We start from the raw sequence: 13,713 nt of genomic DNA, 5'->3' as shown, positions 1-13,713 counted from the left end.
CGCTGATATTGCTTAAATTCAGCATGGGCAGGAGGCTTTGTGCACACCACCCACAGGCCCTGGGAAGTTTGCCTTTCAGCAGAGGACCACCCCCTATTTCCCCTCCGTTCTTCTCTTCCCTGCCCCCTGGTCCTCGGCCACCAAAGTTTGTCTGGCCCAGCCCAGCAGCACAGCCTGGGTCTCAGGACCACACGCCTTGGGTCTCAGGACCACATGCCTCTGGGGCTCCCGTGTGTCCGCCCACAAGCTCTCATCCCTCTCCCTGGCTGTCCTTGAGGTCTACAAGGCAGCTCCCTGACCCCACCATCTGGTGTTTGGGAACAGGAAGGCTTCCCCTTTCTGAGTCCCAAGTTCAAGGGCAGATGGGCCTTCGTTTTTCTTTTCTCCACTGTGTCCCGTGGTGGGGTGATCAACCAGAAGGCCCACGTAAGTTCTCATTCAGTGCAGCAGGGACAGGAACCGTCCCTCTGGACGCACGCAGCCTCTCTCCCTCTCATGGTAGACATGCCCTCATGTTTGCCATGGGCTTGGCTCCTGACAGGGGCCCATTCCCAATCCCCTCTCAACTGGGCAAGGCCAGGGGGCCACATGGCAGGTGGGCAGTAGGTGGGAGGGATCCTTTCCACCCTCCTGTGGCCGGTAGTGCGCCACTTGCACTGGTGACCCTAGGACACAGCAGGGTGGCACGCGGGAGACACCTGGGCACAGGGCGCCTTGGGGAGCACAGCCACCAGCCCCCAGTCACCACACCTGGGAGACAAATACATCTTCACCTAAACCGTCTGGAGAGCTGCCTCGGGAACGCTGCCGTGAATCAGCATCGCTGGCGTCCTAGGTGTCCATCACACCTCAGTGGGGACTCAGGGCTGTTCAGCTGGGGGCAAAATGGGGTCTGGAGCAGCGGTGTTTGCAGGGGGAGAGCGACGGTGCAGGAAGAGCCGGTCAGGAAAGGTGGGGGGCAGGTGGGGTGCCTATCCCAGGTGTCCCCGAATTCCCATGGCCTATCTTTGCTTCTGTACCTCTGTGGACGTGCGTGGTAGAGAAGGGGGTGTCAGAGGCCCTGCCTTCCCAGCAGGAGAGGAAGCTGGGGGCTGCCGTGGGTCCCGGCTCGGGCACCCGGACAGGAGCAAATGACCCTTTGTGAATCTTGCCCTTCTGTCCTACTCTTGTTACCGCCCCTCCCGAGTCAGTCCCCAACCAAGGGTCTCCTGCCCGGTGTCGCTGGAGCCAGCAGAAGGGGACGGAGCTCAGTTCAGAGGCAGTTCAGAGGCAGAGGGAAGCTTTGTTCTCTGAGCGAAGAAGAGCTTGGGCTCTAGAGCACGCGCTCTCCCGCTAGGCCGGGGCGGGGCTGCTTTATAGGGTCTGGTCGGCGGAGGGGGCGGGGTTCTCGGGGGCGGGGCAGCCGCGCCGCTCATGCTCCAGATCGCAAAGTGCCGGGCGCAGCGGTTCTGCGCACGGCCCGCTGCCGCCATCTTGAATCGCAGTGTCGGGCGCAGCCTTTTTACGTCAGAAACTCTAGTCTGAGCGGGCGAGGCCTCTGGACGCGACCCCCTGTGAGCAAGTGAAGACTAAGCGCAAAGGAAGAAAAGGTTAGACTTATTACCCAGATTCTGTTTTCATTTTCCGGGAATCGTTGACGGGGTTTGCTGGTGACACTTAGCGTCGCAGGAGCTGCATGGGTGCAAGACGAAGCCGGTGAGGGGAGGGTGCGTGTGCGCGTGTTGATGTGCGCACACGTGTGCGTGTGCTCTGACCGGGCCTTCCTGTGCCAGCAGAGAGAATCTGTTTCGTTCTGCAAGAGAACCCGTGTGTTTGGCGGGGATGCAAAGAGTCAGGCCTTTGAAAAAAAAAAATCTCCGTGTTCTTTCGTGAATGCCAGCAGAGCTGGGCGGGGGCGGGGGGTGGGGTGGACGGGTGGACCTGGGCCAGAGGGACGGGAGTAATTGGCCACATGCAACATGGTTGTGATTGGTTCTGCGTGTAGCTGAGCGGCCGCGAAGGCCCCGTGGATTATTATGTGGAAGGAATGAATTTTAAAAACTTAACGCTTCCCGTATTATTCTCTTCATCGCACAGTGCTTTAAAAATAGCATCCTCACCAGGCAATCTGAAATATTTAACAGGGTCATTCTTGATTAAAATCTAATAAACGGGGGTGGGGGGTCGCCTTCCACATACAATACGCGCCCTGTAACCCGAGGTGGGGCATGCCACGGGGGTCCTCCTGCTCATCTCCTCAGAGCAGTACGCCCACGCTTCCGTCCCTCGAGTGCAGGATGCCTGTGGCACATCCCTTCACTGGGGAGGTCTACAGCAGCTCCCATGATGGGGGTCCCGTTTCCTGGGGCTCCACAGCCCCCCACCCCCATCTGCCCAGTGAGCAGCTGACGGGATCACATTCACCAGGCAGTTTGGTTAGGGGGAGGGGTGCAGCTAGTGGTCCCTGGAGCCCACTGGGCCCAGCCCGGCTGCGAGCCCACGGCCTGGACCCCATGCAGAAGCACAGCAGGGACACCCCCAGGGGTCCTTTCCAAAGGTGAGCACTCAGATTTGCAGCTGGACTTCTCCCATCTCTGGGCAAGACTGCATGTGCTCTGGAGAAAATCAATTTTGTAGCGTCCTTTTGAGACGGAACCTGCATTTGCGTCTAAATAAAGCTTTAAGTAATATTCTGTGATGTCTTGTACAGCGGGTTCTCTGCATTGATATTTTGGTGGTGGGAGTCTCTGCTATTTCATTGCTTTGAAATTGTTAAAAGCACTGAAATGACTGGTACCTCCCAGGGCCCAGGAGAGCCCTTGCAGCCTGAAAAATGGAACAGAGACAAATTAAATGATATCGCACCTGCTCCGATCTGTAATTTAGACTCTCTTAATGAAAAAACAATGAATGGCTTCGTTTTCTGCCGTGTTGGAAGCTCTCCTCACGGTGGTTCAGGTTAAAGAGAAACGCCCCCCATCTGCATCCTCCCCGGGCTTTGCGGTGCGGGGCCCCTTTAGAAGGCGCCCCCCAGGTTCAGGGCGCTGGCACCATGCTCACCGGGTCTGGCCGTGGCGTCTGTGTCCCTGCAGAGGACAGAGCACGGAAGCTGCCTCCTGTAAATACTTGCCCAGAAGCTCGGGTCACCCGCTGGCTCAGGGGCACTCACAGCGTCCGCCTGGCTGCTGGGGAGCTGGAGAGTGAGGCCTTCCGAGTGTGCCCCAGGTGCAGCCCCTGTTCTAGAAGGTTCTGAGAGGAAGAAAGGCCTCTGGGAGCAAGGAGTGGTCTCTGCCACAGCCCCCAAGGTGTGGGCAGTTATACTCAGCAGAGCCACTGCTGTCCGCCAGCCGCCCCCGAGGGGACGTGCCTGCCTCTCGGTCACACCCCAGCACCAAGCTTCCCCGAGCGCCCCTCAGACCAGGGTCCCACATCAGAAAGGGCTGGAGAGAGCTCTTCCTTGCCCCGTGGGCGGCTGACCCTCTGCCGGGTGGGAGGAGATGTACCCCGGACAGGCTCCCCAGGCCCGAGGCTGTATGGACACCGGCGGCCCAGGTCCTTGGGAAGAGCCCTGAGTGAGGAGTTCATGGGCCAGGGCTGAGCGCCCAGCTCGCGGAGGGCAGCGGTGGCCCGGGGCTGCCGGAACCAGGCTCCACAGCTGAGCGAGGGAAACAGAAATTCATTGTCTGGGGGCCAGAAGTACACACAAGGAAACAAACGTCATCATAATACACGGGGGGGCCGAGCTGTGAGCAGTATTCACACAGTTATATGCACCCAATATCAGTTGAATAAGAAGCTGTGATGTGATGTGTTGGAAGGAAGCAGTGGAGAAAGCGAGGGGGAGAGAGGCTACAGAGAGCCTGTCGCTGGTCCCCGGGGCAGAGGTGCCGGGAAGCGGGGCAAGCGGGCTGCTCGTTTGCATCGAAAGTCGGCCGAACTGTGTTACTTTGAAAACTATTATTGTTTTGTTTTTTTTTTTTTAGAAGATGTTGGGGGTAGGAGCTTATTAATTAATTGATTTATTTTTGCTGTGTTGGGTCTTCGTTTCTGTGCGAGGGCTTTCTCTAGTTGCGGCAAGCGGGGGCCACTCTTCATCGCGGTGCGCGGGCCTCTCACTATCGCGGCCTCTCTTGTTGCGGAGCACAGGCTCCAGACGCGCAGGCTCAGTAGTTGTGGCTCACGGGCCTAGTTGCTCCGCGGCATATGGGATCCTCCCAGACCAGGGCTCGAACCCGTGTCCCCTGCATTGGCAGGCAGATTCTCAACCACTGCGCCACCAGAAAAGCCCACTATTATTATTATTATTTTTTTTTAACGCGGGCCTCTCATTGTTGTGGCCTCTCCCATTGCAGAGCACAGGCTCCGGACGCTCAGGCTCAGCGGCCATGGTTCACGGGCCCAGCCACTCCGCGGCATGTGGGATCTTCCCAGACCGGGGTATGAACCCGTGTCCCCTGAATCGGCAGGCGGACTCTCAACCACTGTGCCACCAGGGAAGCCCCAAGCCCACTATTATTGTTTTGATAAAATGAAACAGAGATAAAATCCTTGGATCATTTGACATTTTTTAAAAGGTGGATGTATCAGAATGTGACGCCATGGGTGCACCTGGCGGGGAGCCCCGAGGACTCAGACTCCGAGGGATGGTTCCCGGGCCACGCACGAGCGCCGCGGGGCCTGGGTCATTCTCTGCGGTGAGAGAGATCTGTCCAGGGCGTGTGGGAGGGTGGCCAACAGATGCCAGCCGCACGTCCGCAGTCAGGACAGTCAAGACCCAGGGTCCCTGCGGACCCCTCGCCTGTGCTTGAGACCCTGGTTCGGCTGGCAGTGTGTTCCCTGGGGAGGCCCAGCTTGGGGACCCTGGTGGGACTGGAAGGGAGGAGTTTGGGGTGGGGAGGTACCCTGAAGGCACACCCCAAGAGCATCATCCCATCTTTTGCATCCTAGCCCTGGGCCTCTCGGAGCTGCCCCGAGGGCCGTGCCTCTGGCCAGAACCCTACCCTGGACCCTTCGGGATCTGTATATCTGCAGCGACAGTCTCTATGGTACCCAGTTACGCCTGTGGCGAGCACGCAGGGGGACAGCAGGGCGGCCTGAGGTGACATGGCTTGCGGATTCCTCAGGCTGGCCTCTGTGGCCCGGGGGCCTGCAGGCAGCATTTGGGGACCCTGTGCCTTTTCTCAGAGAACTCTGTTTCTGTTCTCAGCGGCTTCTATGGCACCCAGATGGCTAAGAGCCACCCTTTCGCGGCAGGCTTGGCCGGGCTCTGTCGCTCCTCCAGCTCACGGGTCTGTCCTTGGCTGCAAAGGGCAAAGCTGTGCAGTGACACGGCAGCGACGTGAGGGGAAAGCCAACCTGAAGCCTGGAGGGACCGAGCGGGCGTTACCCTCCCCCTCCGGCGCTGAGGGACCCCTCCCAGTTGTTGGTGCGCGAGGAGAATTCTTAGCGTTTTCTCTGTTTTCCCCTTACTAATATGAGTTCCAGCTGTTTGCCCCCATGAATGAAAAAGAAGTACAGTTCCCTTCATTAATGTGCCTGCTTCCACAGCGACTCATTTAAAATTCATTCTGGCAGAGGCTGCAGCATCTGTTACCATTTTTACCTGGGCCCCGAGGGCGGAGGTTCTTACTTTGCTGGCTTCAGATGATGGTGCATAAACATCTTCTTTCCCTTCCCGGGTTTCGACAGCAGGCAGGAGCAGCTGGGAATTTATGGAGGCCCCAGTTCCCCACCAGGTCAAACAGAATTGGCAGCCAGAGACACCTGAAGGCAGGTGTGCACACCTGGCTGGAGCCCTGACACGCCTTCCCTTCGTATCTGAATCCTGACAATGCCCACCGCATTGATTCCTCCGGGTCAAGCCCTCAACTGGGGGCTTTGGAGAGAATGCACTTTCCTCCTGGGACACCGGGGGCGCCCGGGCGCTCCCCACGGGGCTCCTGCAGTCCCTGGAAACCCACCGAAGGGAGTCAGTTTACAACGCGGTAGGCGGCTGGTTAAAAAACAACAGGCCGGAAGGTGGCTGGGGCTGGGGTCTGGGGGGAGCCGGTGGCTCTTTCTACTGGATTATTAACTCAGCCTTCTGGTGGTTTTGGCCACTTATGTGTCCTCCCTTTCTCAAACTTTCATTTTCATCAATCTGGAAAGCAAGCCCCAAGTCCTAGTCCCCCATAGCCTCAGTGAATAAATTGCCAAAAGCTCCGTCCAGTTCACATGCTGCTTAAGAAGTAGAATAGAATACATACAACATATTTTCAGCATCAAATTCCCGTTGAGATTTGCCTTTTAAAAAATACCTATGAGCCCCCAGTTGGTCTCTGATGAGGGAGTAGGCTGGGCGGCGGGCGGGGGTGTGTGGGGGGGAGGACGCAGGTGCTTCAGTGGCCACCAGGGGGCGCGGGCACCACTCAGGGGGAATCTCGAAGCTCATCCCAGGATGAGCCCCATCCTTCCACCGAGGCCTTCCCGCCGGCGTCCTGCTTCAGCAGGAACTATGGAGGGTCGCGTGTCCACGGGGCCTTGGCCTGGTTCTAGGTGGGCTGCGGGGGCGTGAAGTGATGGAGGGGGTTCTTGGACAGGAACCCCCTTCTCCTCAAACGCAGCCACTGGGTATTCCAGGAAAGCCTCAGTTGCACAGAACACACTGACCAAAAACAAACCGGGGACAGCCTGTGGCGGCAGCGGGCACGTTTTAGAAGCAGAGGGAGGCCGCTCTGATGGGCTCACAGCAGTGGGAAGTGGCTTCCGGGAGGCGGGTCCTGAGTCCTCAGAGATCCACGTGTGCTCTGTGCTCGCTGGGAGACAGGGGAGGGGCGGGTCCTTCTGGAGTGCTGCGTCTGAGGAGCCCTGGGTCAAGCAGGCCCCCCTTCGCTTCCCCAGCTGTGCGATGGGGCGCAGGTAGGTGAGGCCTAGGGCTAGGGTCAGGGCACTGGCTGTGGGGTCGGCCATGCCACAGGCAGACAGTGTCTGTGCTTCAGTCCCTGAGACTTTACCCCCAAGGGACATTGAGCACGTCTGGGGACATCTTGCGTCTGGAGAGAGGCGGTGGGGAGAGGCCAGAGTTGCTGCAACACCCCGAAGGGCCCAGCACAGCTGGGCTAACAGTTATCTGGTCCACACATCCAGTGCTAGGCTGGGGAGCCCCAGTCTAGAGGGGTCGCCCTGACAGTGGGTCCCCAGGGCTGGGTGAGCACAAGGGTCACATTCCAGACGCCTCCCCTGGGCAGGGGGCACGGCTCCCTCTCCCCTTGGCTCTGGGCACTGGATTTGCCCCTTTCTTGCACCACCTGGACTCCACCCACCATCACCCAACGCGTGTCTACAGGGCACCTGCTCTGTGCCAGGCAGGGGTGAGGGGAGAGAGATGGGGTGTCTCTCCCGGCAGGGGAGTTACGCAGGGGGAGGACCCCAAAGCTGCCCACGACTGTGCTGAGTTGGTGACCAGTATGGGGCCTGGACAGTTACCATTGTTCGAAGACAAGGGAGTAGCAATGGGGAGAAGCGTGTGCACCGAGTGCAGAAGGTAAGAAGTATTCCAGGAGAGAAGACATGTGATTTCGTAAACTCTTCACCGCACCAGGAAATCGGGAGTGGGAGCGAGGGCACGTGCACTGTCTGCGTGGGGCCTCCAGTGTGATTCTTTCTTGCCCTTGGTAGCCACAGCTGCATTAGCCCCTCGGGGCCATAACATACGCGGCAGATGGGCATGAGTCTCTCCCAGGTCCGAGGTCCGGTGCCGGCTGGGGTGGGTTTTGGGGACAGCCTCTCCCAGTGATCCTCCCGGGTCTGACCCCCCCATGACCTCATTTAACCCTAATTACTTCCCGAGAGCGCCCGTCTCCAGATACAGCTGCGCTGGGGGCAGGGCTTCGACGTATGAATTTGGGGACACAGACATCTGTCCATAACGAGCCCTCAGGGCAGCAGGCCTCATGCAAAGGAACCTGCATGAAGCAGAGACAGTGTGGGCAAGACGGTGGGAAGCGAACATCCATGTAAACGGTTTGTTTGCATTTGTGTTAGAATTTGCCTATTCAGAGACATCTTTGTATTTTTAAACTGCATTACAAATAAACATTAAAAACAAAACTGAACTTCCAGAGAAGGAAGAGAGATGACTGACTTGGGTGGGAGGGGGGTTCTGAGACGTTAGGGTTGATCCGGACCCTCCACATTCATTTGTTCGAGTCCTGACCCCCAGTAGCTCAGAATGTCATCTGATTTGGAGGTAGGGTGTGTACAGAGGTCATGGAGATAAAGTGAGGTCATTGGCTTGGGTCTCGTCCACTGTTTCTGTTGTCCTTGTGTAAAGGGGAAGCTTAGACGTGGACACACACACAGGGAGACCCCATGTGAAGATGAAGATGGCCATCTGGGAGCCACGGAGAGATCCCTTGGGAGGAATCCACCCTGCCCGCACCTTGATCTCGGACATCTGACTCCCAGAACCACATCTGACCCCCGGAACCATGAGACTATCCGTTTCTGTAGCTTAAGCTGCCCAGTCTGTGGTGCTTTGTTACAACAGCCCTAGTGAATGATTCACAAGTCAGAGGGGGGTTGTCTTGGGCTTTTGTTTTATTTTGTGGATTTGTGTGTGTGGATGAATGGGAGAGACTTGAACATATTCATAGGCTGCAAATAGACAGCAAGAGCCTAGTTACTGGTGAGATAAGTGTGATCCAGCCCTACACTGGAATATTATGCAGCCCGGAAAAGGAAGCAGATCCTGACACATCCTACGACGTGGATGAACCTTGAGGATGTTATGCTCAGTGAAATAAGTGAGACACAGAAGGACAAATCTGTGTGATTCCACTTACATGGAATTCCACTTACATAATCAAATTTACAGACACAGAAAGGAGAAGGGTGGGTGCTGGGGTCCTGGGGACTGGGGATGGGGAGTTGGTGTTTAATGGGGACAGAGTTTCGGTTGGGGAAGATGAGAAAGTTCTGGAGAGGATGGCAGTGATGGTCGCTCAACAGTACGGATGTACCGGCTATCACTAAACCGTGCACTTCAAGGTGGTTAAACTGGTAAATTTTGATGTTACCTCTATTCTACTACAATTAAAAAAAAAACAGTAAAGAAAGTGCTGGTGAGAGGGTGTTACTCGCCAGTGTCTGAAGACAGAGGGGCAGTGAGAAGGGCAGTGGGTCCCTGTCCCTATCAGAAACTCAGGGGATTCTGCACAGTTGAGCTGTTGGACACAGACCTCCCAAGGTGCCTCTGACTCTGAACTTTGCTGGGTCCGTACTCCTGGGTCCTCATGCAGGGCCTCAAGCCAGGCTAGTCAGACAAATCAGCCACAGGCCTGGGCCTGTCTCTGTGGCCATCTGGCTGGGGAGAGAAGGCCTGCGGCCTTGTACTGGCCTCTTTGTCTCGGAGCTCTCCAGGGTCCCTGGAAGTGGACAGGGTTTCAAGTTGGAGCCCAGGGTGTGGGTTTGGGACAAGGTCTGGCTGAGCCTCTGTCCCCGTGACCTGGAAACCAGGGGTCAGAACCTCGTGGTCAGCATGCCTGTCCCTCCCCTTGTCCCACGCTTGCTCCACTGCCCCCTCCCACCAGGTCCCGTCCTCTGCTCAACCCCAACGCTCATCTCTTGGGACGAGGATGCCCGGCAGACACCACATCTTTGGGGTGGTCCTTCTCTGGCCCCCCATGTTGTCCCTAAACAGGTTGAAGTTATTGGGCCGTCAATCTAAAGCTGGCTAGTGCAGCGACCAGGACAGAGGGGTCTGTGCGTCGCCTCCAGCACAGCGTGTAGGGTCTCAGCTGTAGGTCCTGAAAGGCAGGATGGGCGCTCTCTCCAGCTTGGGCAGCCTGGCCCTGAATGCCTGGCCACCGATGGCACAGGCCGGCTGGCCCCGTTGCCGGCCACGCTCCGTGTGAGTTAGGGCTGGACCAGCGGCTCCCACTGGGAGTGGGGGCTGAAGAGGGCCTCCCGGGGTCAGCGGGGCAGAAGGGGGTCTCACTCAAGGTCTCCCCCTTTGGAAGAAGCCCCCTTTTCTCGAGGACCTGAAGCGCATTGGAACCATGCACATCTCTCCTGCTGTGGGAGAGAGCAGCCTTCACCTCCTCTCTACAAACTCGGCCCCTCCCTTCCTACAGCTTGGGAGGCTGGGGGTGATGCTGAAGTTCATGTGCTCTTTTCCATATGGATATGTGCACAAAGCAAGGCCTACTCAGGAGAGGAAAAAGAACTTGCTTTAAGCTCTACCTCTGAAATGTAAATTTTAAAAGCTTACATGGATAAAACAGCTGCGCATATCTGACCGAGCACTGGGATTTCCAAAGCATGACCTCAGTAAGTTCTGTTTTCTTTTAGTAAAGTAAGCGTTTCCTTGACAGCCACTGGGAGGTCACAGGCCACGCTGAACACATGACACCCCGTCACTGAGCCAACAAAGCCACAGCCAGCAGGGCTGCATGGCAGGGACCACGTGACCCTGCTTGGGGACCACTGAGTCCCCAGAAATGGAAAGCGAGCTGGGCGGCCCAAACTGGACATTCCCCTGGATGCTGTGATTTAGCAACAAATAATATACTTCCTGGAGATCGAGAGCAAGGGAGACAGAGAGGTGGAGAGAAGAGGGAGAGAGGAGCAAGAAGAAGGGAGAAGAGAGAAGATGTTAAAAAGCAGCAGAAAGAAGAAAGGATTGGAAGGAGGATCGGTTTCCCAGGGCCGTCATCGTGAATCACCACCACCCACCGGGTGGCCAAAACAGCAGAAATGCGTTAGCTCACAGTTCTGGAGGCCAGGAGCCAAAAATCAAGCCGCCAGCAGGGTTGGGGCTCACAGGGAGGGCCTGTGGCATCTTTTCCGCCAGCTTCCGGTGTGGCTCACGGTCCTTGGTGTTCGTGCCGGCAGCGGCATCCCTCCAGCGGCACGTCCACTGCCGCGTGGCCATCTCCCTCTCTGTGGGTCTTCTCTTCCCGTAAGGTCCCCAGTCATCACGCAGAAGGACCCACCTGCCCCAGGATGCCCTCGTCTTAACTAACCGTGTCTGCAGGACCCTGCTTCCACACTAGCTCACTTTGTGTGGTTCCCGAGGTCAGGACTCCAGCATATCGTTTAGGGGGTAATTCATCCCACAGCAGAGGGAGGAAAAGAAGAGAAGGAGCGAGAAGAGGGAAGGAAGAGACAGGGAGCGAAGAGGGATGCCCTGGGGGTGAGACCTCAGTGAAGGGCTTTCTGGGCTGACTGGGGAGACGTCCGGCTCTAGGGTCCCACCCTGTGGGGGGCGCCCACCCCCACCATGTGGCTGAGCAGGATGGGCAGGGGGCACGGCTGCCCTGACCCCACCTGTGGCCCCTGGGAGCCACATGTGCGTCTAAACACAGCCCCGCACCCTTATTGTCACCTTTGCCACAAACAAACAGGAGCCAGGTGGCCCCGAGGCCGCACGAGTGACTGTCTTGTCCAAACAGGTCATGGCGTGACGGCCAGGAGCTCCCAGCAGCAGGACCCTCTGCGGTCCCCTCCCAAGCACGCCCCTCGGGCACAGGATGTTCTCAGGCCCTCGCTGGTCAGATGTCCTGCTCAGTTTAGACCCAGTCGTGCCACTTTCTAGCAAAGTGACCTCGATCTGGGAAAGAAGACGAAGCCCCAGGCTGTGTGTGACACGCGCCGGCTCTCCGCAGCCTGACTGCCTCCACCGCCCCGTCAGAGTAACACCGAGCCGGCCTTGCTGCCTGTGCTGGACGTGCAGCGGCCAAAGGGCTTGGGAGGGCGGGACTCCCACTGACACAGCTGCTGCCTCGACAACCCCCGCCGCCTTGGAGACGGGCGGCAGGAGCCCCGTCCACCCCAGGCTGCACAGGGCACCCACGGCCTGCCCAGCTCTGTGGTGGGCGATGGACAGGGAGGGGGGTCGCACAGGACAGCGTCCATTTGTAGGAACCCTGGGGCACTAGCTCCTTTAGTTACATTGTAACTCTTGCTTGTATCATTTTCTGCGTTTTTTTACTTCTATAAATGTGCCCAGAACTGTGAAGGCTCTGAGATCGTTTTCTTCTTGCAAGGTAGCAAGTCACCTGCCCCAGTTTCAGGGACGCAGGCAGAAGCCACATCTGGTCAGAGACAAAGGACAGTGCATCACTGACAGCGGGAGCGGCAGCCGGGGTACCAGCCTTTATCCTTGTCTGTGGTCGCCGAGGACCAGAGGGGGACCTGGATCCTTCCTCTACGGGGACCCTTTGTCTCTCAACAAAATACGAACTCGTTTGCTGCTGTCATTACTTATCAACCAACCGCACGGTGAACAGTCACGCTGCTCACTGACCCTCAGAGACCAGTGCAGACTGGGTAGACTGGGAGGGCCGCGTGGCTGTAGGCACTGAGGGCAGGGCTCTTGGAGGGGGCGTGTCACAGCCTCACGTCAAGGTGACACCCCATGGGCACGCGGGGTCAGCAGTGGTCCACGTGGGAGGGTTTCTCGTTCTCCCTTGACCCCCGGACCCTGCCGTGGCACCCGCTCTCAGGGCCCCCCACCCCTGCTGCGGCATCTGGCCCGTCACGGGCTGCTGCTCCGGAGGCCCCCGGTGAGGAAGGCTGGGTCCCGCTCCAGCTGCCAGCGCCAGCCCGCGTGCCCTCCTCGGCCGCTGTCCTGCTCTGTGTCCTCAGTGTGACCCCCCCGACTCTTGCCCGGGCACCTAACGCCGTCGTGAATGTCTTTCCCTGAAAGCCGATGTCCGTGTACGGCGTGGTGGCGAACGTTTGATGTGGTGTTCCAGTGGTTCCAGTACAAGGTGATCACCTCCGAGCTTGCACGTCGTGCCCTCTGGATCTCTCCTTGCTTCATTGCTGTTTCTCTGTCTCCTCGGACGGCCTTCCCCATCCCCTCCATCTGCTGAGGGTCTTCCCAAGACCTCCTTTGTCTGGTCCCCGAGGCCTCGCTGTCCCAGGGCGGCAGCCCCGCCCAGACCTCGCTCTCCGTCTCATCCCCCCATCACCATCCCTCAACCCGCCTGCTCCTGAGCCCCTATTTCTACTCTAAAACCAGCACTGCTGGCCGTGGACTGCCTTCTCCCTGCCTTTCAGGCTGAAACTTAGAAAAATGTTTGGTACGTATAGTTGGAGTTTTGAGTCATGCTGCGTGTGAAGTCTGTTCTTGTAGAGCTCTGTGCACTTTCTGCCGCCTGAAGCCCAGTGCAGTGCCTTGGACTCAGCTCATCTCGAAGATCCATCCCCGCCCCAGGCCAGGTCAGCAGATCTGTTTTGTAGCCAGGAGTGAAACCCTTCTGCTTAGCTTAGGCAGAAAATGACTGTACTGGCAGGGCGGGGCGTCAGGAGGACTAGAGACCCAGGCCAGGGAGTCAGCGCCAGACCCCAGAACACAGAAGGGGGTCCGTCTGCGGCACATCACCCATTCCCACCAGCATGCCTTCACCGGCTTGCGTTCCTATTCACCTTTCTGCCCCAGTTGTCGGGGTCACTGGGGTCCAGCCCATCCTGCCTTCTGACCTCAGCCTCTGTCTCCTTCTCTGGTTCCCGTCGCATCTGCATTCAGATCCGTTGAGTGTTCACTGACTGCCTAGTTGTTTCTTTACATAAGGCACCAGTTTCTTAAGAAACGTCCTACACTTTCTCATATTCTTACCACCACGCCAGGCAGATGCTCCTGCTGCTACCGCCCCTGTTAAAGAGATTCCTCAGCCAGACTGTGACGGTGTGGTTGTAGCCACCTTAGTTGAACAGACCAGTGTTCCGGACCTGTCTCTAGGTGAGGCA

Source organism: Hyperoodon ampullatus (genome assembly GCF_949752795.1).
Source record: "Hyperoodon ampullatus genome assembly, chromosome: 9".
NCBI classification, from domain to species: domain Eukaryota; kingdom Metazoa; phylum Chordata; class Mammalia; order Artiodactyla; family Ziphiidae; genus Hyperoodon; species Hyperoodon ampullatus.
This window is presented reverse-complemented; position numbering follows the sequence as displayed.